General features: G+C 38.5%; 1 protein-coding gene and 1 pseudogene across 1 annotated transcript in view; both read right to left on the reverse strand.

Annotated features, from left to right (window-relative positions):
- The window catches only part of TWSG1 (twisted gastrulation BMP signaling modulator 1), a 73,694-nt gene that overhangs the window by 16,819 nt on the left and 38,291 nt on the right, over positions 1-18,584 (reverse strand). The gene's annotated exons all lie outside the window — the stretch shown is intronic.
- Positions 1,953-3,124, reverse strand: LOC124519868 (gametocyte-specific factor 1-like; annotated as a pseudogene).

Consider the following 18,584-nt stretch of genomic DNA (forward strand, 5'->3'; position numbering starts at 1 on the left):
GACGCTCAACCGATTGAGCCACCCAGGCGCCCCGATTTTTTTTAACTTTTATTTATTTTTGAGAGATAGAGAGCGCGAGTGGGGAAGGGGCAGAGAGAGGGGGAGACATAGAATCCAAAACAGGCTCCAGGCTCTGAGCTGTCAGCACAGAGGCCAAAAAGGCCACTGGTGAGACAAATAGTAACTGAAACTGAGAAACAGGGACATGCGTTGTCTAGAGCAGCTTTCCTTAATCTTTTAGAACTCATGCCCTGTTTTCATAAACATAAAAATCCCACCACCATCTGTCCTCTCACGAGTTGTCATAGCGATACGATGCCTTTCAATGCAGACTCAACAAATATTGCCTAGTAGGGCAGAGACAATATTAGGAAGGGCCATAACAATGTAGTCTAAGTATGCAGTTCTCAGATGGTCTGGCTAAATCCAAGAGAAAATTTGGAGTTCACAGAATACAGCTTTGTGCCCAAGCCCAATTATCTACAGAGATCATGAAAAATTAATAGTTGTAAATAACTATTAAGTCCAACATCATATACTAGCTTAAAAGTGATAGTTATAATGGCTACAAATGAAAGCTACTGTGTTATACGATTTTAGAAGGACACCAGCTTTGCCTTCATCTTCACAAGAAGCTGAGTAACATACAATGTGTAACATACAAAAAGTAGTACAGCAGAACAGGTCACAGAGCACGGACTTGAAAGCCAGGCTTGAGTCCCAGCTTTCTTTCAGACTAGTTGTCTAACCTTAGGGAGGTCATTTAAACTCTCAGATGTTTCCTCAAGGAAACATCTGTCAAACAGATGAAGGATAATAATGTTCTCATACTCCTTAGGTTTGTTGTAAGGACCAAATTAATATATGGAAAGTACTCGACATATACAGATGTTATATAAGCATTAGCTATTAGTTTTTTAGAAAGTATTCCTTGGCTGACTAGTAATCCAATTTGGACACTGCTATACTGACTTTTTAAAAAAGAATTAAGAAGTGTTCCACTAGACAAACTCTTTAGGGAGTCATATAGTATATATGGAATGCATGCTCTAAGAATCAAGACATCTTGAACTAAAGATGCACTAATTAACTATAATTAATTCATTCAACAGCAGAATCTCATCTGATCTCTCCAAATTTTACAATATCAACAAAACTACTGTCGTTTGTTTAATTCACTGATAAACATTTTAAACTTAATTTTTTTTTGTTTTAACAATAAATCTTTATTGAAAGACATTAAAGACAGAAAGATATTAAGTAGAAAGCAATACCATTCTTATAGGTAGGAAGATTCAACATTAAAACTATATTAACACTCTGGGGCATCTGGGTGGCTCGGTCGGTTAAGCATCCAACTCTTGATTTTGGCTCAGGTCATGATCTCACGGTTCATGGGATTGAGCCCCGCATCGGGCTCTGCACTGACAGTGTGGAGCCTACTTGGAATTCTCTCTCTCCCTCTCTGTCTGCCCCTCTCCTGCATGCACTCTTTCTCTCTCTCTCAAAATAAATAAATAAACTTAAAAAAAAGCTATATCAACACTCCAAAAATGTATCTGTAAATTTAGTGTATGTCCAACAAAAATCCTAAGGTTTCTTTATGTTGACATGAATAAAGTCTCTTTATTTTGAGAATTAGATGCATGAATAAAATTTACATAAGATCATATTGTCCATGCTATTTTCCTCCATAACCTATTTTTTTTTAAAGTTTAAATTTTTTTTTTACATTTATTTATTTTTTAAGAAACAGAGTGAGACAAAGCGTGAGTGGGGGAGGGGCAGAGAGAGAAGGAGACACAGAATCTGAAGCAGGCTCCAGGCTCTGAGCAAGCGGTCAGCACAGAGCCCGATGTGGGGCTCAAACCCACGAACTGTGAGATCATGACCTGAGCTGAAGTTGGACGCTCAACCGACTGAGCCACCCAGGCGCCCCGTAACCTATTTTTTAACAGACTTTTTTTTTTAATCTATGTTGATGCTTTATTTGAAATAGTTCTTCTGAGTTTCAGGGTTCTTTCCTGCATCAAATGAATGAAAGTCAAAGCAGGGAGGAAAAAAGAAAAAGGTACTTGTCAGTTTGAAAGTCACAGTTTATCTTTCTATAATTAGATTAGGAGGGAAAAAAATGAAGAACCCATTGGTAGCAGGAAGAAGCAAGAGTATTCTAGGGTCTGGCATTTGACGAAATGGATATTCAGTTACTGTTCATTTCCATTGTTTTTCCATGGCAGAACATACAGCAGAGACTTGGGAATACACATGCCGGAAGCCAGGTTACTCTTATGTTCCATAACTATGTTGCTTGCAGGGCTGTTGCTGCCACAGTAGTTGGCTGTGCCCCAGACAAATGGGGTGCTGGTCTGTTCCCACAGATCTTTATCCCAGTCTTCATCGCAAGGAGGGGCACTGCCAGGTGCTCTTGGCCAGAGTCTCTTGTCCAGGGTTCCTGGTTTGGTTGACAACATCCTGCTCAATACAACTTTTATCGTCACAGCTTGAGATATAGTGGCTGATTTTGGCCCGAGGAACCGGTGGCGAGCATTGAAGGGACAAGTAGCCAATTTGTTTGCGACATCAGGATGATTATTTCTGCACTTGGTAAGATGATAAGGAAACCTGCAGGCCCTGATCTGGTGGTTTTTATCATAGGGGAATTATAATAGCTTCTCAGGGTCCAGGGAATTGATGTAAGTTTCTTCCATGTTGGAAATGAAGCAGCTGAATCCAAGTGCTGGTTGAGACACACTCTTCCCACTGTCGCTTTCTCTTAACAGACTTTTTTAGAACAGTTTTATGGAAAAATTGAAAAGACAGTACAGAGTATAACTAATAACCCTACACTTAGTTTCCCCTATTATTAGCATCGTATATAGTATGGTACTTTTGTTAAAATTAATGAACCAATATTGATACATTATTATTAAATAAAGTCCATACTTTTTTCAGATTTCTATAGTATTTACCTAATATCCTTTTCCTGTTCCAAGATCCCTTTTAGGATGTCACACTGTGTTTAGCCATTATGTCTCTTTAGGCTCCTCTTGGCTGTGGTAGTTTCTCAATTTTACTAGTTTTTAGTGACTTTGACAGTTTTGAGTAGTACTAGGCAGGTATTTTGTAGAACTTTTAGAATTTGTCTAATGTTCTTCTCACAATAAGAGTCAGGCTATGGGCTATTGGGAGGAAGGCTACAGAGGTAAAGTGCTATTTTCATCAAATTAAATCAAAGCTACACACTACCAACAAGATTTATGGCTTCTGATGCTGACCTTGACCACCTGGCTGAAATAGTGTAAGATTTCTCCACTGCAAAGTTACTCTCCCCCACCCTGCCACCACACCATTTAGAGGGAAGTGACTATGAGCAGCCCAAACCTACACAGGGTGCAGTTCTGCTCCGGCTTCTCGAGGGCAGACCATCTACATAGTTATTTTGAATTCTGCCTTGGAGATCTGTCTCTTCTCTTCCACTAATTAACTTATTTAATCAAATATTTATATCAGTGTAGACTCATGAATACTTATTTTATACTGTTAGTTATGATCCGGTATTACTTTATTTTGTTGCTTATTTTTAGCCACCAGGACACTCACACATCAATCAATATGGGTATCTTTTTTTTTTTTTTTTTTTTAGCACTTCCTTATCTTTTGGCACTATAGTATGTTCCAGGCTTATCTTCTTTATTTCCTGCCTCAGTGTTAGAACCAGCTGTTTCTCCAAGGAGTCTGGCTCCCTATTCTCTTATTGGAGAATGATATTAGAAACCAAAATCTGAGTGCAAAGTGTGCTCATTGTACTGGAGCAGGATACCCTTTTAAGACGTCTTTTTAGGGGCGCCTGGGGGGCTCAGTTGGTTAAGCGTCTGACTCTTGATTTGGACTCAGATCACAATCTCATTGTTGGTGAGATCGAACCATGTGCTGGGCTCTGCGCTGACAGTGTGGAGCCTGCTTGGGATTCTCTCTCTCTGCCCCTCCCCTGCTCATGTTCTCTCTCTCTCTTTCTCAGTGATGAGGGAACAAAAGGCAAGCTGACACTCCCACCCCCCCCCCACTCCCCACCTAGATGAGATATGTGTGATATTCCTTGGGGACTCCTGGCTGCCCAAGAACACAGGAAAGGGAAAAAACAAATGGTTAACTGATAGAGATTATAGACCTGCAGGACGTAAGTCTCCATCACTCCTCCATAGTGATGTGGGAATCAAAGGCAGAAGGAAATGGCAGATAGAATTAAATTTCCTTGTAACCTGTAGCCCACTGACGAATACTTGAGGCTGGCAGAGTAAAACTTTTCTCCAGGAACTCCCTACTGTCTTAATGCTAATGCTTTGCTAGTGGGAAAACAACTATCACTTGACAATATCTAGGGCTCCACTATCCTGTGAGTCTTCTTTAGCATATGAAAATCTCACTGGAAACTTCCCCTGGACTTTACCTCCCACCAGCTCCATAGTATATAAGCAGTTCTCCTCAAGGTCTGGGGCAGCTCTTCCTGCCTGTGGATCCTGTTCCTGTGCTTCAATAAAATCACCTTTTTGCACCAAAGACGTCTTCAAGAATTCTATCTTGGTCATCAGCTCTGGACCCCATGAACCCCACTAAACCTCATCATCAAAATAAATACACTTAAAAAATTTTTGTAAAAGATATTTTTAAAAGGCAGAAGATATATAGGACATATACTACAAACAAACTCAAAAGTTCTTTCTTGGATAAGGAAGGTGAACTATGCCCATGAGTGACTTTAAAAATCGTTTAAATGATAGCAGGCCCCTTGCTTTGTCTGGGGCTCATATACAAATACAAAAGCAAAATAACTTCATAATGCAATTCCCAAACCTGCTTTTATGACAACTGAAGGGAATTTTAAATAATAAGCAATTTGGTCTAGAAATGTGAGACCAATTATCATTTCTAAAAATAATAGTCCAATGGGTATCACAAAAGAGAATCCTTTTTTTTTTAAAGGTTAATTTAGAAAAAAGGTATAGCTATGAAAAAAAAAACTTAAATAAAAAACAATTACCTAACATAGCTTTATTTTGGAAAAAAAAGGTAATTGAACTTGTTTCTGAATATTATTCCATGACTCATATTTGATATATGTAACAGATTACAGTGCGTTGAAAGGAAAGACAAGGATATTTAATGACCATCTTTGAAGAAAATTCACTCTAAATAAGCAGCTACTATTAGTAACAGAAAATTGTGACTGGAATAATTTTGGAATTAGCCCCTGGGCTATTTGTCACATGGATAAATTAAACTCAGTTTTGTTACTTATTACTTTCTAAATCAATAAATCAGCTTTATTTTAAAAAAAAATTTTTTTTTTTCAACGTTTATTTATTTTTGGGACAGAGAGAGACAGAGCATGAACGGGGGAGGGGCAGAGAGAGAGGGAGACACAGAATCGGAAACAGGCTCCAGGCTCTGAGCCATCAGCCCAGAGCCTGACGCGGGGCTCGAACTCACAGACCGCGAGATCGTGACCTGGCTGAAGTCGGACGCTTAACCGACTGCGCCACCCAGGCGCCCCAATAAATCAGCTTTAAAAGTGAACTCTGAATAGGCACATATGACTCTAGTCTTCAGTGTCCTTAAGTACTTGTTGGGTAACAATTATAAACATCAGAGCCAATCAAACATCATTAAGCAAAATAAAACCAAGTAAAAAAAAGCCTATGTTCCTTGACATATCAATTCTGGCATATGTATTAAATCAAATGCAACACTTAAAATGGTTGGATTTGATGGAAACCATGATGTATCTAAATAATATGCATTGTTTTCTTAAACACTCTGAATATTTTAAAAGGAAATGGAAAATGGAAATTTTCCATAAAATGGAAAATCATATTTGTCAGTAAGGATTTAAAAATAAATGTTTACTGTAGGATACAAAATTAACGTATAGAAATCTGTTGCATTTCTATACACTAATAATGATAAAGCAGAAAGAGAAATTAAGAAAACAATTCCCTTTACAGTTGCATCAAAAAGAATAAAATACCAAGGAATTAACTTAACCAGGAAGATTAAAGACCCGTACTCTGAAAACTGTAAAACAGTGATGAAAGAAATTGAAGAAAACACAAATAAATGGAAAAATAAACCATGGTTGGAAGAATTAATATTGTTAAAATGTCCATACTACCCAAAGCAATATATAGATTCAATGCAATCCCTAACAAAATACCAATAGTATTTTTCACAAAACTAGAACAAACAATCTTAAAATTTGTATGGAACCACAAAAGACTTCACAGAGCCAAAACAATCTTGAGAAAGAAGAACAAAGCTGGAAGTATCACAATCCCAGATTTCAAAACATACTACAAAGCTGTAGTAATCAGAACAGTATGAAACTGACACAAAAATAGATGCATAGCTCAATGAAACAGAATAGAGAGCCCACATCTATATGTCAATTGATCTATAAGCAAAGGAGGCAAGAATATAAATGGAGAAAAGAAAGTTTCTTCAATAAACAGTGCTGGGAAAACTGGAGAGCTACACGCAAAAGAATGAAACTGGTTAGCTTCCTCACAAAATATACAAAAATAAACTCAAAATGGGTGAAAGATCTATGTGTGAGACCTGAAACCAGAAAGCTCCTAGAAGAAAACACAGACAATAATCTCCTGGACATGTTGCCCTTAGCAACATTTTTCTAGATACGTCTCCTGAGGCAAGGGAGACGAAAGCAAAAACAAACTAGTGGGACTACACCAAAATAAAAAGATCTTACCCAGCAAAGGAAGCCATCAACAAAAAGGCAACCTAGTGAATGGGAGAAGATATATAAATAATATAACTGATAAGGGGTTGATATCCAAAATATATAAAGAACTTATACAACTCAACACCTAAAAAACAAATAATCCAGTTTAAAAATGGGCAGAGGACGTGAAGAGACATTTTTCCAAAGAAGACATACAAATGGCCAACACACAAGAAAAGATGCTGAACATCACTAACCATGAGGGAAATGGAAATGAAAACCACAATGAGATATCACTTCCCACTAGTCAGAATGGCTACTATCAAAAAGACAAGGGGCACTTGAGTAGTCCAGTTGGTTAAGTGTCCAACTTCAGCTGAGGTCATGATCTCATAGTTCGTGAGTTCGAGCCCCACGTTGGGCTGTGTGCTGACCGCTCAGAGCCTGGAGCCTGCTTCAGCTTCTGTGTCTCCCTCTCTCTCTGCCCCTCCCTTCCTCATGCTCTGTGTCTGTCTCTCAAAAATAAATAATAAACATTCAAAAAAAATTAAAAAAAAAAAAAGAACAAGGTGTTTAAAAAAAAAAAAGACAAAAGGGGCACCTGTGTGGCTCAGTCAGTTAAGCATTTGACTCTTGATTTCGGCTCAGGTTATGATCTTATGGTTCATGAGATCAAGCCCCACGTCACATTATGTCTCTCTCTCCCTCTCTCTCTGCCCCTCTCCTGCTTGCACGTGCATGCTCTCTCTCTCTCTCTCTCTCTCAAAATAAATAAATAAATAAAGACAATAAATAAATTAAAAAAAAAAGACAAGAAATAAGTATTGGCAAGGATGTGGAGAAAAGGGAACCTTCATGCACTGTTGCTGGGAATGTAAATTGACGCAGCCACTGTTGGAAACAGTATGGAGGTTACTAAAAAAATTAAAATTAGAAATGCTATATGATCCAGTAATCCCACTTACCGGATCAAAGAAAATGAAAACACTAATTCAAAAAGACACGTGCACCCCTATGTTTATTGCAGCATTATTTACAATAGGCACAATATAGAAGCAACCCAAGTGTCTACTCGTAGGTGAATGGATGAAGAAGAGTATTACATATACACAACGGAATATTAGCCATAAAAATGAATTGCAACATGGTTGGACCTAGATGCTATTATGCTAAGTAAAATAAGTCAGAGAAAGACAAATACCATATGATTTCACTTATATGTGGAATCTAAAAATCAAACAAACAGACAAAAAAAATCAACAACAGACTCACAAACACATAGAACAAACTGATGGTTACCAGAAGGGAGGAGGACGGAGGGATGGGCAAAAATGGGGGAAGGGGAGTGGTAGGTACAGGCTTCCAGTTATCGAATGAACATGTCGCAAAAGGACGAATGATACAGCATAGGAAATATAGTCAATGGTATTTTAATAGCACTGTATGGTGACAGATGGTAGCTACACTTGTGGGGAGCAGAGCTTAATGTACAGAGTTGTCAAATCACTATTTGTACACTTGAAACTAATGTAACACTGTGCATCAACTACGCCTCAATAAAAAGTAAGTAAACAAAAATTAAAACAAAAACACGATAACATAGGGTAGGGACCTAAAGTCATTTATTTTCAACCAAGGCACTTTGTGCTGTACTCTAGCTTTATTCATGTCTTCCTGAACTAGGAATATAATTTGACCGTACCTAAAAATAACTAAAAATGGGGTACCTAGGTAGCTCAGTAGGTTAAGCATCCGACTCTTGGTTTCAACTCAGGTCATGATCTCATGGTTTGTGAAATTGAGCATCAGACTCCATGCTAACGGCATGGAGCCTGCTTGGGATTCTCTCTCTCCCTCTCTTTCGCCGCTCCTACACTCTGTCTCTCAAAATAAATGAACAAAAATAACTAAAAAACCCCAATTTCCTATACTAGTATTTTGGTTGAACTCTTAGCACATATATGTTCTTCAATATTAGAAAGTAACATGCTGGTATGAAGCAAAAGAGAAATCTGTGTGGTAGCCAATGAGTACACCTAGATCTGATCTGAGCTACAAAAGTCACAGTTATGGGTGCTGGGCTGGCTCACTTGGTTAAGTCTCTGACTTTGGCTCAGATCATGATCTTGCAGTCTGTGGGTTCAAGCCCCATGTTAAGCCCTGCACTCACAGCTCAGAGCCTGGAGCCTGCTTTGGTTTCTAGATCTTCTCTCTCTCTCTGCCCTCCCCCCACCTGCACTCTGTTTCTCTCTCCTTCCCTCTCTCAAAAATAAACATTAAAACGATTTTTTAAATAAAAAAAGGCACAGTCATAACAAAAAGCGTGGATGCCCCAAAAGGGAGAGGCCAAGACCCAGTGAAGTTAGTACTAGAACTGTGGCCGTGAATTCAAAGTCAGAGTTCAAGGAATTCATAAGGCAAATAAAGGAGCAGAATTACAGAAGAAACATGTGATCTACAGGGTGGCAGAGCCTATCTTAAGGCTCAAGGTTGTGTTCCAAGTATCAAGTGCATAGCTGCCTAATCTTGTTTTCCTGGGTTTTGCAGGTGCTGCCTCTTACCTAACAGGTCCCACCTTCTTTTGCAGTTCTCTTAGGCTTTTCTCTCACCTGGGTGAGATGTGGTATCTCTGAAATAGCGTGGCATTTATCTTTCAACAAGTTTTTGTTGGTAAGCAGTTTTTCAGCAGGCTTCCCAGCCTCGTCTTGGAACATATAATATTTTTTTTGTTTTTGTTTTTGTTTTTTTTTGAGAGAGAGAGAAAGATTGTGAGGAGGGGGGCAGAAGGAGAGAGAGAGAGAGAGAGAGAGAGAGAGAGAGAGAGAGAGAGAGGAGAGAGAGAGAATCCCAAGCAGGCTCTTTGTCCAGCATGGAGCCGTATCTCAAGACCTTGAGATCATGACCTAAGGTGAAATCAAGTGTTGGACGCTTAACTGACTGAGCCACGCAGGCATCCTTTGTTTTTTTGTTTGTTTGTTTTGCATATAATACTTTCATTAAGTACTGAAAGTGGCCTCAGTATCAGAAAGAATCTAGTGTTTCCAAACCAACATTATCAAAACAGTGCATCACTGAATTCCAGTGTTCCATGAGACATATTTAGTATCTCACTTGTTTAAAGTGTTCAAAGAGGGGCACCTGGGTTGCTCGGTCAGTGAAGCATCCAACTTTTTTTTTTCTTTTTAATGTTTATTTTTGAGAGAGACACACACAGAGTGTGAACTGGGGAGGGACAGAGAGAGGAAGACACAGAATCCAAAGCAGGCTCCAGGCTCTGAGCTGTCAGCACAGAGCCAACTCGGGGCTCGAGCCCATAAACCATGACCTGAGACAAAGTCTGACACTTAACCAACTGAGCTACCCAGGTGCCCCTGTGTCCAACTTGATTTTGGCTGAGGTCATGATCTCACAATTCATGGGATTGGGCCCGTGTGGGAGGCTTTGATAGCATGGAGCCTAATTGGGATTCTCTCTCTCTCTCCCTCTCTCTCTGCCCCTCCCCTACTTATGTGCTTTGTCTTTCTCTCTCAAAATAAATACATAAACTTAAAAAAAAGTGTTCAAAAATGAAAAAGCTGATGGTTGCTATGTTTTTTCTTCACTGGTGAAAGTTACTCATTTTTTCTTATAATTTAACATTGGCCATGAATTCAATTTTTAAATGCACATCAAACACGGCTCAAAGTTAAAATTTTCTTAAATTTCTTAAATTAATAAAAGAAAACTTCACATTTTAGTCAGGAGGCCAGAAAGGAGAGCTCTCACACCAAACCACTCCTTACAGCCCGTGGCAATCCCTATAAGAAGAAGCCTATACTTTGCTACCCCAGAAGGAGGAAGGTTTTCTTCTCCCCCAGCAACGGCCCAGATAATGAGAGACTGTCTCAACTCAGCCAGTGAGAAGCCACTGCACTTTCAACTCTTAGTTTACTCCAGCAGACTTTGTTTACAAGAGTACCCCCAACTCCTCCCTGTCCTCCATACAAGAGTGTTCCTCTCCTTTGTTCTCCAGACTTGCCTATGGTTTTGCTGTAGCTTGCATGTCCCAAATTGCAATTCTCTGCTATTCCCAAATAAACCTCTTTTTGCTTGCAAAAAAAAAAAAAAAAAAAAAAGGATAATTTTACTTTTAAGGTTTAAGTAAAGAGTCTATTATATTACACATCATTTAATAATTTTCTAAAATGCATTTTAAACCACTATGTGATACTGTATGATTCCATTTATGTGAAATTATAGAACAATAGTTAGGCCTGCTTGTTTCTGCTGCACATTATTCTAAAAGTACAGGCTAATGCCAAATCCAGAATATAAAATAGAGCATTTCATTTACACAAAACTGAATATTGTCAATGGTCTGTTTCTGTACTTTAGGGCAAAAAAACCCAAAAAACAAAAAACAAAAAAAACTCAGGGAAAACAAAAAGTAGCCTAATTAATGAAGTCAGCGTTCTTTGTGTTTAATATATTAATAACTTTCGGAAGAATCAGTTTTCTTTCTTTTTTTTTTTTTTAACGCTTATTTATTTTTGAAACAGAGAGAGACAGAGCATGAACAGGGGAGGGTCAGAGAGAGGGAGACACAAAACCTGAAACAGGCTCCAGGCTCTGAGCCATCAGCACAGAGCCCGACGCAGGGCTCGAACTCACGGACCGTGAGATCATGATCTGAGCCGAAGTTGGCCGCTCAACCGACTGAGCCACCCAGGCACCCCAAGAATCAGTTTTCAAGAGCTAAGCCTGTTTGGGAAGTCTCTTGCACGTCGAAAGGGAAGAAAAGAATCCTCTTATCAACTGTAGTGTGTACACGTGTATACTTGAAATTAATTCACTCTGGGTAGAAGAACGACGGATGGATACCGAGCCTTCATAGATATTAAGATATGTACAAGGCCTCTATAAATACAACAATGTGGTTTTCTCCAATTTTTTAAAAGATTTTATTTTTAAGTAATCTTTCCACCCAACATGAGGCTCAAACTCACAACACCAAGAGTCATATGCGCTACTGACTGGGCCAGCCAGGTGCCCCAAAACAGTGTGGTTTTGATGCACGAACAGACACAGAGATGGATGGCATAGCAGAGAAAACCCAGAAATAAAGCAAAGTGCATATGATAAAGGTGGCATCTTAAACCAGTGGGAGAGGGGCGCCTGGGTGGCGCAGTTGGTTAAGCGTCTGACTTCAGCCAGGTCATGATCTCACGGTCTGTGAGTTTGAGCCCCGCGTCAGGCTCTGGGCTGATGGCTCAGAGCCTGGAGCCTGTTTCTGATTCTGTGTTTCCCTCTCTGTCTGCCCCTCCCCCGTTCATGCTCTGTCTCTCTCTGTCCCAAAAATAAATAAACGTTGAAAAAAAAAAAATTAAAAAAAAAAAAACAGTGGGAGACAGCCTTTTAAATAGCTTTACGCCTTTATAAATAATATTTAAATAAATAGTGGTAGTTATTTGAAAAAGAAAAAAACTGGATCCATAGTTCATACATAAAACCAGGGTGAATTCCAAATGTATTAGACAGCTAGATGTAGATAAACAAATAAAACCATACAAGTATTATCTGGGAGCACAGGGAAATCCTGATTATGACTCAAAATCTAGAAACAAACACTGATAGAGTTGACAAAATAAAATAAAAAACTTCTCAGGATAAAAAATAACAAAGAAAGTTAAAATACAAATGATCAGCTGTGAAACAAAATTATAATTTATAACACAGATGTTGGGGTTATATACCGAATATATTTTTAAGCTTCTAAATAATGAACAAAAATACCAATAATCTAGTAGCAAAATGGGCAAAAGATATGAACAAACAATGCACAAAAAAAATAAATATAAATCATCCTTAAGCATATGAATAGATGCTCAATCTCACTGGTAATACGAGATAGTGAAATTTTAAAAATATACCATTTCTTACCTATCAAATTAACAAAAATCCAAAACTTTGGTAACAATAGCAGCAAAAGTTTGACAACATAAACCTTTGGTAATGTTGTAAGGGAGCAGGTGTTCTGTTATATTGCCTTCACGAGAAACCAAATGTTACAGCTCTTTTGGAGGAGAATTTGACAATATCTAGCAATATTACATTGACTTGACTACACAAGATTATTCATTATAGTGTTGTTTGTAATGGTAAAAGATTAGAAATAACCCAATGTCCATCTATCAACAAATGAGTACATAAAATGTTGGGGTTCTATGTAGGTAGCCAAAACAATATTAATATGAAAGAAGTTCCAGGATATTCAATTAAATGAAAAAACAGGGGTGCCTGGATGGCTATTTGGCTAAGTGTCTGACTCTTGATTTTGGCTCAGGGCTTGATCTGTTGGTTCCTGAGTTCGAGCTCCACATAGGGCTCTGCCCTGACAGCAGGGATTCTCTCTCTAACCCCCTCTCTGCTCTTCCCATATGCTCTCTCATTCTCACTCTCTTTTTCAAAACAAACAAACAAATAAACAAACTTTTAAAAAATGAAAAAACAAGAGGGGCGCCAGGGTGGCGCAGTCGGTTAAACATCCGACTTCAGCTCAGGTCATGATCTCACAGTTTGTGAGTTTGAGCCCCGCATCAGGCTCTGTGTTGACAGCTCGGAGCCTGGAGCCTGCTTCGGATTCTGTGTCTCCTTCTCTCTCTGCCTCTCCCCAACTTGTGCTCTGTCTCTCAAAAAATAAATGTAAAAAAAAAAATAAATAAAAAGAAAGAAAAAAGCATGAAGCATAATGTTTTATGTAACAAATGAATATTTTAACAAAATATGAATGCCTATGAAGGTTTTAAAAAATGGTTATAGATAGGATGAAACCATCCATCCCAATTTCCTTGCGCCAATTTGAGTCAATTCAAGTTCAGGTTTATCCTATTGTCCTAGTTTAATTCTCAAAAATATCCTAGTTTCTAGGTTTTGATTGAAGGGTGCCTGGGTGGCTCAGTTGGTTAAGTGTCTGACTCTTGATTTCAGCTCAGGTCATAATCTTGGGATTGGTGAAATTGAGCCCCGCACGGGGTTGTGCACTGAAAGGACCCTGCCTGGGATTCTTTCTTTCCCTCCCTCCCTCTCTCTCTCTCTCTCTCTCAAAATAAACTTTAAAAAATATTGTCCTAATTTGGATAAAAAATTATGTGGTCACCTTGTCTATAGTTGAGGGAAGGAATAGAGTGGAGGTGACAGAGATGGAAATGAGCCGTTTTGCCACTGTTATATACATTTGTCTTTCTAATTGTGTAAATATTTTACATAATCAAAGCACAAAAAAATTCAAAAAAGGAAATAAACAGAGGCACCTGGGTGGCTCAATCAGTTAAACCCCTGACTCAGGTCATGATCTCACAGTTCATGCATTCAAGTCCCACATCAAGGTCTGTGCTGACAGTGTGGAGCCTGCTCAGGATTCTCTCTCTCTCCCTCTCTCTGCTCTCTCTAAAATAAATAAATAAACCTTAAAAAAAAAGAAAATAAATAATCCCTAAAAACTGAAAACAAATTAATGCAAATGAACCTAACTTTATATCAAATTGGTCACATAACCACTCACAGAAAATTACTCTGACTTTGGAAGACAGTATTTTAGCTTACATCCTCAGTGTATATGCAAGGACAAAGCAATCTTAACTGCCACTTAATAGTCTTGTTGATGTATTATAAGTCATTCTATTAATGTTGTCAGAAACCAAAAATTTCAGCGTGGAAGAGTTACAGATGTAAAATCAAAAGAAGATCCTGTCACCTTAAATTTGAATTGGCAATATTACTACAAACTCAAAAAGGTTTTCCCTTGTAGCTATTTATTAGCTCTGTCCATGAAAAAGGACTAGTAAAAAGCTAGTAATAGCAACATGTAGTCCTATTGCCAAGACTGTGGTCTCTACCTACCATTTTCTTCTATTGGAAACCAAAGCCCCCCAGGGAAATGGCTAATTCCATAAGTGAGGCAGAGAATGTATAACATGAGCCTGGGACAGCCTGTCTGAAGCTAACAAAAAGGACAGAAACCATATCAGAAGGACTCAAGAACCAAGTTAAAGAGGTTCCTACTAATCAAAGATGAGACCATTTGAGCAAAAAGAATAATGACAGCAACTGATTAAAACACTAAACATATTAGAAAAGTCATGAGTTTACAATGATACTTAAAACATCCCCATCCCTACAAAACCTACCAAAAAGCAAAGCCAAAATGTATTAAATGCTATTGGAATTTGCTAGTGCATGAAGTCAATACTCTAAAAATGAACAAAGATGGAGAATTACATATTTATTTCACATTTCACTTAAATATCTTTTATTTCAGGGTAACCAAAGGACTGTAGTAGATGTAAGAAAGTTCTATACAGAATAATTCCAGCTAATAAATGCAGAAGGAAAGATAATAATAGAAGGTCATTATTTAATGAAACTGATAATGGCAAAGGTTATCAGTTTGAAGGGTGAAACTACAAAGTGAAAGCCTGATGGAAAACTTCCCACAAAAGGATCAGATTTTCACCATCTGAACCCACCAATTGTTTTGAACATCACTAAAAGCAGGACAACCAGATATTATGGAGTATAATTTACCACTGTATTCCACCCTCCTTAACTGAGCCTGAATCTAATCAGTCTTTAGATCTAATCTTCAATCTATAGGAAATAGGACAAAAAAACAAGTTAAATAAATGTGAGAGGCAATCAGTCAAATCCAAAATGTGATACATTTTCCATCATAACTCACTAGTTTCTTCAACAAGTCAATGGAATTTAAAAAAATTTTGTGGTTGTTGTTGTTTTAGTTTATTTTTTTGAGAGAGAGAGAGAGTGAGTAGGGGAGGAGCAGAGAGAGGGGGAGAGAGAGAATCCCAAGCAGCTTTCACACTGTCAGTTCAGAGCCCAGTGTGGGGCTCGAATTCATGAACCATGAGATCATGACCTGACTGAAATCAGGAGTTGGAGGTTTAACTGACTGAGCCACCTAGGCACTCCAGTCAATAGAATTTTAAAAGGTGATGATGAGGGGAGGAAGAATTATTTTACAATACATAAGAAACCTGTTTAGAAACATAAGAAACTCTACAGCTTACTACAGTAAGAGGACTATGGACCTTGAGTCGACTAAAACAACTATAAACAACATTTAGTCAATTAGGGCAATCTGAATATGGACTGGGTATTAGGTGTTAAGGAAGTATTTACTGGTTATTGTAGATGTGGTAATGACGTTGTATTGTGTAAGAAATTTTATTTTATTTTTTTGAGATGAATAGCTAAGGTACTTTGGAGATGTAGTGAAATCACTTCATAATAGTCCAACAAAAAAAAGGTGGGGGGGTGAGAGATACAGACAGATGAAGGAATGGATAAAACCAGTATGGCTGCCAAAGCTAGGGAGCAGGTACACAGAAGTTCACTGCACTCTCTATTTTTGTGTATATTTGGAAAAGTAAAAACAAAACAAACACTAAAAACAAAACAAAAGCTGTAGGTAGGGATCTATGATACTCAAACCACAGGATTTGAGGAATGTGTTGAACAGCAAGGATGAAAATGAGTTGTGGTGGTTACCCTTAAGGCAACTGAACAGAAAATCCAGAAAGAGAAACGAATTCTCTTATACAAGGTTGCTGGAGAGAGCCTGCTAGACAAAGTATGTGCTAAAGGTCCACAGAATGAGACTCTAAGGGAAGGCTGCACTCTAATTTGGGTCCTCTCAGAGGCCTGTGCCCCACCCATGAAAAGTATGGGGAGTGTTTCAGTTAAGAAGGGAGAAGTGGCCACAGGTTTAGAGAGGACATTACAAGAGCCTAGTGTGGAAGAGAACTGCTTGTAAGGAAGAGAATACTGCTGTACAAAAAGAACTAAAATATGGAAATGTTCTCCTAGAGAGCAGAAAGATTAACTGATTTTTATTTAAAAATTTTTAAGTTTATTTATTTATTTGGGGGAGAGGGGCAGAGAGAGAGGGAGAAAGAATCTCAAGCAAGCTCTGCACCATCCTGTTGCAGGACTTGAACCCACGATCATGAGAACATGACCTGAGCTGAAATCAAGAGTCAGACGCCCAAATGACCGAGCCACCTAGGCACCCCAAGATTAACTGAATTTTAAAGGAAAGGTTAAGTTATGTTATGAACTCAAGGTTCAAAACTAGTTATTAAATCCTTAGGGGTAAATATTACATGTTTTTAAATGGGAACTAGCCCAGAAGCATACCAGTTGCTTCTAGAATTGTAGAGATACGACTGTGTATAAGTACTCTTTCTCAGTAGAAGAATTACAGAACTCTTTTCCTAGAAAAGAGGCTCTTCATATTAGTGGCTAAATGAATGGAGGTGCCTGTCTGGGTCAGTTGTGGAGCATGAGACTTTTTTTATTTTTTAAGTGTCTATTTATTTATTTTTGAGAAAGAGAGAGAGAACAAGCAGGGAGGGGCAGAGAGAGGGAGCCACAGAATCTGAAGCAGGCTTCAGGCCCTGAACTGTCAAGCACTGAGCCTGATTTGGGATTCGAACTCACAAATTGCGAGATTATGACCTGGGCCGAAGCTGGACCCTTTACTGACTGAGCCACCCAGGTGCCCCAAAGCATAAGACTCTTGATCTCCAGGTTGGGTGTGAAAAAAATCTTTTAAAAAGAAGATTAATGGCACTGTTACCATTGTGTGATGTGTAAAACACACACAACACACATATACACACACACACATTATTTCAGGCAATGCTAAAAGTGTACTTGTGTATTTAGTATCCATGTTAAATTAAATGCTTATATATGTATTTAGGGGTTAAGGGACTTGTTTTCTCTTTTCTACTTTCATTGTATATTAAATAAACTTACATTTAACGTCCTAAAATAATTCAAAGCTTCTTTTTTCCCCTAACAAAATTTAAAAAATTATGACCATCAAGGACATAAACTGTCCATCTTGGGAGAATAATGCAGTAAGAACTCGTTTATCTGACAGTCGTAAAACACTGGAGTACCTTCTATGTACCAGACACTATACTAGCTGTTAGAGATAGCAAGATGAATCTAAGATGACAGAAGAAAAGACACCTCTGCCCCAGTTCTCTCAGAATTCACTACAAAACAATAAGGAAAAACAAGAAAGTGAAACACTAACTCCATCTTGGAGGAACCTACGAGTTCAATGTAGGTTCAGTGTAGGTTCCTTGGAGGAACCTATGAGTTCAATGTACAAGTTCAATGTGGCAGAGTAAGCAGTCTCCCTCACAGGTCACAGATTTTGTGGACACCACAAAATTCTAGGAAGACTCAGGAGTTGCAGACAAACAAGTAAGGCAGAAGCAAGCTTATTCTGAGAATAGTTATGCCTCCAAATTGGTCCCTGCCTCTCTTTTCCCACAACTGTAGAAGATGAGACAGTTTATTCCCTAGAGAAATTAAAGCAACGAGGCCTTGGACTGGGAATACCAAAAATTGTAGAGGGTGGAGATGAGGGTGGAAAGAAAGAAGGAAGGAAAGAAAGAGAGAGAGAGAGAGAGAGAGAGAGAGAGAGAAAGAAAGAAAGAAAGAAAGAAAGAAAGAAAGAAAGAAAGAAAGAAAGAAAATTATAGCATGCTTTCTGAATACTGACATCACCCCTCAGGACCCCAGAACATTTGAAGCCATATCACCCACTCCTACCCCAGACCAGACACTCAAAGATTCTTCCCTGAAAAGCTGTATGATCCCAAAGAGAAAAATCTATAGATCCTCAGGCAGAGGGTTCCTCAGTGAAAAAGACTGCAACCATCTGAGAGGGAGGCAAACTTGATTCCACGCCCTGTCTATGAGCACAAGGCTCCCGATTAGCATTATTAGAGTACCTAACTTATATGTATCAATAGATGGCCAAGGATCAGCAGGC

Source organism: Lynx rufus, unplaced genomic scaffold (assembly GCF_022079265.1).
Source record: "Lynx rufus isolate CCGP_SWC_20201006 ecotype Redwood Valley unplaced genomic scaffold, mLynRuf1.p SCAF_29, whole genome shotgun sequence".
NCBI lineage: Eukaryota > Metazoa > Chordata > Mammalia > Carnivora > Felidae > Lynx > Lynx rufus.